The sequence below is a fragment of the Delphinapterus leucas genome, chromosome 5 (genome assembly GCF_059928025.1).
Source record: "Delphinapterus leucas isolate spDelLeu-1000000601 "Yukka" chromosome 5, BTC_Dleu_Yukka2, whole genome shotgun sequence".
Lineage (NCBI taxonomy): Eukaryota > Metazoa > Chordata > Mammalia > Artiodactyla > Monodontidae > Delphinapterus > Delphinapterus leucas.
Genome location: NC_143133.1, coordinates 52980825 through 52986821, shown reverse-complemented (window position 1 = coordinate 52986821; position 5997 = coordinate 52980825). Strand labels below are relative to the sequence as shown.

Genomic DNA, 5997 nt, shown 5'->3' with positions numbered 1-5997 from the left:
AGAGTTCCAGGAGGGACATGGCCTGTATATTATTTAAACAATGGAATTTCAATAAGGCTTCTCCCATTAAGGCATTTGGTGCAGGCAAGCATTTTATAATAAACTTCCCATGAGCTCATTTAAAGCACCATTAAAAAACAAACATATTTTGGGACTTCCCTGGTGGCCCAGTGGTTGAGAATCCACCTGCCAATGCAGGGGACGTGGGTTCGAGCCCTGGTCCAGGAAGATCCCACGTGCCACGGAGCAACTATAAGCCCATGCGCCACAACTACTGAGCCTGTGTTCTAGAGCCCACGAGTCACAACTACTGAGCCTGCGTGCCACAACTACTGAAGCCTGCGAGCCACAACTACTGAGCCTGCGTGCCACAACTACTGAAGCCTGTGCGCCTAGAGCCCGTGCTCCGCAAGGAAGGGTAGCCCTCCACTCACCGCAACTAGAGAAAGCCTGCGCGCAGCAAGGAAGACCCAACATAGCCATAAATAAATACATAAATACAAAAAAAAATAAAAACATAAATAAATGTATTAAAAAACAAACATTTTTTAGAGTGAGCTCCTTCTAATTACCCACTATTAGAGCTTCATGTTTCCTTCCAATCTTGAGTTCTGGGCATCTGCAGATGCCCAGGAAATTGTAGCTCTCAAGAAAGATAATTGGTTTGATAAACACTGTAGATACAATGACTAAAGCATATAAACCAAATGGATTTGTCCTAATCTCCCTTCCTGAGTTCTTCCCACTCTCCTGCATTACAGCCTCTATCATTTAAAACAGTAATGTAAAAGGTAACATTTACCCAGTGCCTAATTGCCAAACACTGTTCTAAGGGCTAACACTAAGCATAGCGCTCACAATATTCCAAGTCTTACATTTGTTAATTTAGCAAGTTCTCCCTGCAGTCCTATAAGGCAGGTACTTTTATTATCTCTGTTTAACAACGAGGAAACTAAAGCACAGACAGCTTAAGTAACTTGTCCAAGGTCACACAGCTAAAAAGTGGCAAAAGCAAAATTTGAAGGTGGTAGGGCTCCAGAGCTCAGACTCTCAACCACTTTACCACAGGGCATTATACTCAGCACGCATGAATTCAGGAAGCAATGTTTTATAACAGAAGTTTTTAAAATGTCATTTCATCTAGTATTTTATCATCCAAGCAAAGGCTAATCTAGAGATGATTTGGAATGACAAAATGATTTCCATCTAATAATCCTTCCATTTAGTCATCTTTTTATTTATTTATTTTTTTGCGGTATGCGGGCCTCTCACTGTTGTGGCCTCTCCCGTTGCGGAGCACAGGCTCCGGACGCGCAGGCCCAGCGGCCATGGCTCATGGGCCCAGCCACTCCGCAGCATCTGGGATCTTCCCAGACCGGGGCACAAACCCGTGTCCCCTGCATTGGCAGGCGGACTCTCAACCACTGTGACACCAGGGAAGCCCTAGTAATCTTTTATGCTGATAATAATCAGCATAAATGCAACAGCTCCAAGATTTTATGGAACAGCCAGAGATGTTTCAGTACTTTCTTTTTATCTCTGCTCCCATAGTGAATTTCTGAAAAAACTGCCAGAAGGAGTCTATTTTAAACCAAGTTAGGGAGCCTCAGCCTTAGCCTCTCAGGCTCCGCCCAGGACCTGCAGCCCGAAGCTTCCGAGCCTAGGCCCCAGGCGCTGCGGTCTCAGGTTTCTTTACCTCCAGAAAGAAAACAACTGATACCTTGCATCCTGGAAGTTCATTAAAGAGACTGAAATTAGAGACTTCTTTCAAATTTGGACATGGCCACTCGAGGAGCAACAAGACCTAACAGGCCAAATACTGGAAATAAAATATGCCAGTTTAAACTAGTACTTCTGGGAGAGTCTGATTTTGTCAAATCGAGCCTAGTGCTTTGTTTTGTGAAGGGCCACTTTCATGAATTTCAAGAGAGTACCATGGGGGCTGCTTTTCTAGCCCAAACTGTGTGTCTTGATGACACAACAGTAAAGTTTGAAATGTGGGATACAGCTGGTGAAGAACAATACCATAGCCTAGCACCCATGTACTACAGACGAGCGCAAGCAGCCATAGTTGTATATGATGTCACAAACGAGGAGTCCTTTGTCAGAGCCAAAAACTGGGTTACAGAACTTTAGAGGCAAGTCAATCCTAACATTGTAATAGCTTTATCAGGAAACAAGGCTGACCTCGCCAATAAAACAGCTGTCAATTTCCAGGAAGCACAGTCCTATGCAGATGACAACAGTTTATTATTTCTGGAGAAATCAGCTAAAACATCAATGAATGTAAATGAAATATTCATGGCAATAGCTAAAAAGTTGCCAAAGAATGAACCACAGAATCCAGGAGCACATTCTGCCAGAGGAAGAGGAGTAGACCTTACTGAACCCACGCAGCCAACCAGGAGTCAGTGCTGTAGTAACTAAACCTCCAGTTTAAACTAACTGGAATGTTCTTCTGCTTCCTAATTGTTAATAACAGTGGAACTGGAGCATTTAACCAGCCCAGTATGACTTCCAAAAAGAAGAGACTTACAATAGGCAAGTTTCTAATACAGAATTATTTTAAGTGTTTTGAACTTAATTTTTAATAACATACATGTGACCCTCTGACTAATGTTTTAGCAGTGGAAGGGGGAAATGAGAGCTGTGTGTACCCTTGTTTCCTTGGAAGGTTAGCGGGACTCATTTCTCTTCACCAGTGATATAAACAAATGATTCTGAACCCACAGTTAACCAGCCAGTTCTGTGAAAAAGATTTGGAACTTACTCATTTGGACTTTTCCAAAAAAATTCTTTCTTTGGAAGGAGGTTCTAAAGATATTTATGCTTAGCTACCATATTTAGGCAACCTGTAATTTCTCTTAGTATCCTTATTTAAAGTATACATTCCACATTTTAACAAATTAGCCACAAGGAAACAGTCCCACATCTTCAAGGGGAAAAAAATGAACATTAGTGGCATCTAAATTATAGCTAGTCCTGTTATTTTTTAAATGGGGTAAAAAAAAAAATCAAATGTAACCCCGTCTTATTTTAGGAGCATGAAAACTAATAAAATGCATCTTAAAGGATAGTGTTCCCTTCAAACATGTAAGTTCTTCAACAAAAGTGAAACAAACCAGGTGTCTGTGATTTCTGTTTAATCACTGCTGGCCATTACATAGCTTTTGTTGTTTGGGAGCAGGGAGGGGGCTTTTGTGCCCTTTGGACATAAACAGAGTCAACGCACTAACAATTATGTACATTCAAACTTGATTATTTTAAATTCGATCTTCAGCTGTACTGTAAATAGGGTACTGCATTGCAGTCTCCATATATGTTTATTACTTTTCTATAATACTTAAGAGTTGCTTAAAAGTATACCAAATGTACAGTTACTAAAACAGCTACTTTTTCCCTTCTCTCCTCCTTTGAAAGGAAGGGACTTCAATTGTTCCAACCTGGCTAGAACCATAATAAACAATGTACCAGTAATTTGTAACATAAGTATTGGATATGTTAGTAACAAGCTTGCAGCCTTGTTTTCCAAAGTTCATTTTATTTTGATCAGGTCAGTATATTTGCACTAATTGTTTTAGGTATTTTCATTATATGAAATCTACCATGTGTCAGAGATGATTTAATCTATTTAAGTGTTGAACTGCTAGCAGAACTTGTACATTCACAGTAATTCAAAATTAGTAAGGAAAACATTTCACCAGGGTTTAGTTTTATATTGAGGTACTCAGGTTGGAATACAGTGGTATAAAAAACAAAAAAAATTTTTTTTAATTAGAAAAAATAAACCAAGTTAGGGTTCACAGGTCAGGTCCTTCCATTCAAGGCAGTTGAAGCTACAGCCTTGGAGGCTGACGTTAATTTCCCCAGGTGACGTACATTAGGTCTACCCGGAAGTAATAATCATAACGGGCATCCCTTGTGTTCACACATGTAGCCCATGGATCCTCTGACAAGCTTATTTTAGAGAAGAGGAGGCTGAGGCTCAGAGTACTTGACATTTCTCCTGGGACAGCACACAATGAGAGCCAGAGCTGAGGTATTCGGACTTGCAGCGCTGGGCAATTTCCTTCCCACCCTTTAAACATATAGGCATCAAAACATCTGCCAAACTCGTTCTTGAAGGAACCATTTCAAAGTTCTTTGTTTTAAGAATCTTCGATATGGATTTGTTGGATGGCCTCTAACCATCTCAAACCCCAGTGAAATGGTCCCTTCCTCGAAAACATTTGCTTGGATTTAGGGCTGGGTAGGTGGGTGCCAGCCTAATGTTTTTGATCCAAATGATGGATTTGGTGACTAAGATGAGAGATCATTTAAATAGCAATACATTTAAAGCTGAGTATTTCAATCAAGTGAAAGGGAAAACAAAGCATTTTCAATCTTTGTATTTATCATTTATTGTGATGGAATTTGTGATGAGTCAAAGAAAGGTTATGGAACAGCAGCCTGCATTTGTTCACCAGACTTAGCATGGGAAGGTCAAGCCATCCTGGTTAAAGTTAAAAATTAGTTACCTTTCCCCATGATACGATTGAATAAGCACATTAACAGTTTATAAAAGAGGTTGTGAAACCTCCTAAGGGGGAAAAAAAATATTATGCAACCAGTTTAGGGGAGAGACTTGCCTGATTCCACCTCGCAGTAGGGGGTTGAACTGCCTGACTGGGAGGTTCATTCCTATTTCAAAAGTATTATTATTTCTCCGGAAGTGTTTATCTTTTATTTCTAATAACACTTTACTCTCCACTTTCTCTGCTCTGTCCTCTCAATCTACGTCACCACCCACACCCTGAACCAATATAAACATCTACCCAACATCGGAGCACTAATCTTTATTAAGTAAAAGCAGCACTGTCTTTTCTGCCTACCAACAGGGTTATAATCCTTGAACTGTCATTGGGCCAAGCTTTATTGGACTTGTGGTTAGGGTGCTTGAATACCTATTTAAATCCAAACTAACAAAATACATGTGGACATCAATTAAAACAATGACACCCAAAGGTATTGAAGAGCCACAAGAAGTGTTTAGGATTGTAACAGCCCTGCTACCTTAATAAGGAGAGTCTGTTAAGCATTTATACATGGTTAGTAGTAATGTCACTCATATATTTTTTTCTAAAAAATGTTCATCTACTATAACCAGACAGTAAGGGAACTGATATATATATCAACTTTAAATTGTTTAAAAATATCCTGCCTTGAGGGCTTCCCTGGTGGCGCAGTGGTTGAGAGTCCGCCTGCCGATGCAGGGGACACGGGTTCGTGCCCCGGTCCGGGAGGATCCCACATGCCGGGAGCGGCTGGGCCCGTGAGCCGTGGCCGCTGGGCCTGCGCGTCCGGACCCTGTGCTCCGCAATGGGAGAGGCCACAATGGTGAGAGGCCTGCATACCGTAAATAAATAAATAAATAAATAAATAAATAAATAAATCTTGCCTTGGGCTTACCTGGTGGCGCAGTGGTTGAGAGTCCGCCTGCCAGCCGGTCCGGGAGGATCCCACATGCCGCGGAGAGGCTGGGCCCGTGAGCCATGGCCGCTGAGCCTGCGCATCCGGAGCCTGTGCTCCGCAACGGGAGAGGCCACAACAGTGAGAGGCCCCCGTACCGCAAAAAAAAAATATATCCTGCCTTTTGTGATACTTGTCATCATTAAATATGTATTAGGTTGCTGGGTAAAAATGCTCTAATGCTAGATTTGTGGTAGGAGACAGAATGTGAAGTTCTACCTACAGTGGGAATTCAATTAAACTTTTTAAACAAAATTATGGCCTTCAAATACATGAAAAGATGCTCAACATCACTAATCATTAGAGAAATGCAAATCAAAACCACAATGAGGTATCACCTCACGCTGGTCAGAATGGCCATCATCAAAAGATCTACAAACAATAAATGCTGGAGAGGGTGTGGAGAAAAGGGAACCCTCTTGCACTGTTGGTGGGAATATAAATTAATACAGCCACAATGGAGAACAGTATGGAGGTTCCTTAAAAAAC

General features: G+C 41.3%; 1 pseudogene; it reads left to right on the top strand.

The window, feature by feature from the left end:
* The first annotated feature begins 1779 nt into the window (after nucleotides 1-1779).
* Nucleotides 1780-3755, top strand: LOC111171549 (ras-related protein Rab-5A pseudogene; annotated as a pseudogene).
* The last annotated feature ends 2242 nt before the right edge of the window (nucleotides 3756-5997 follow it).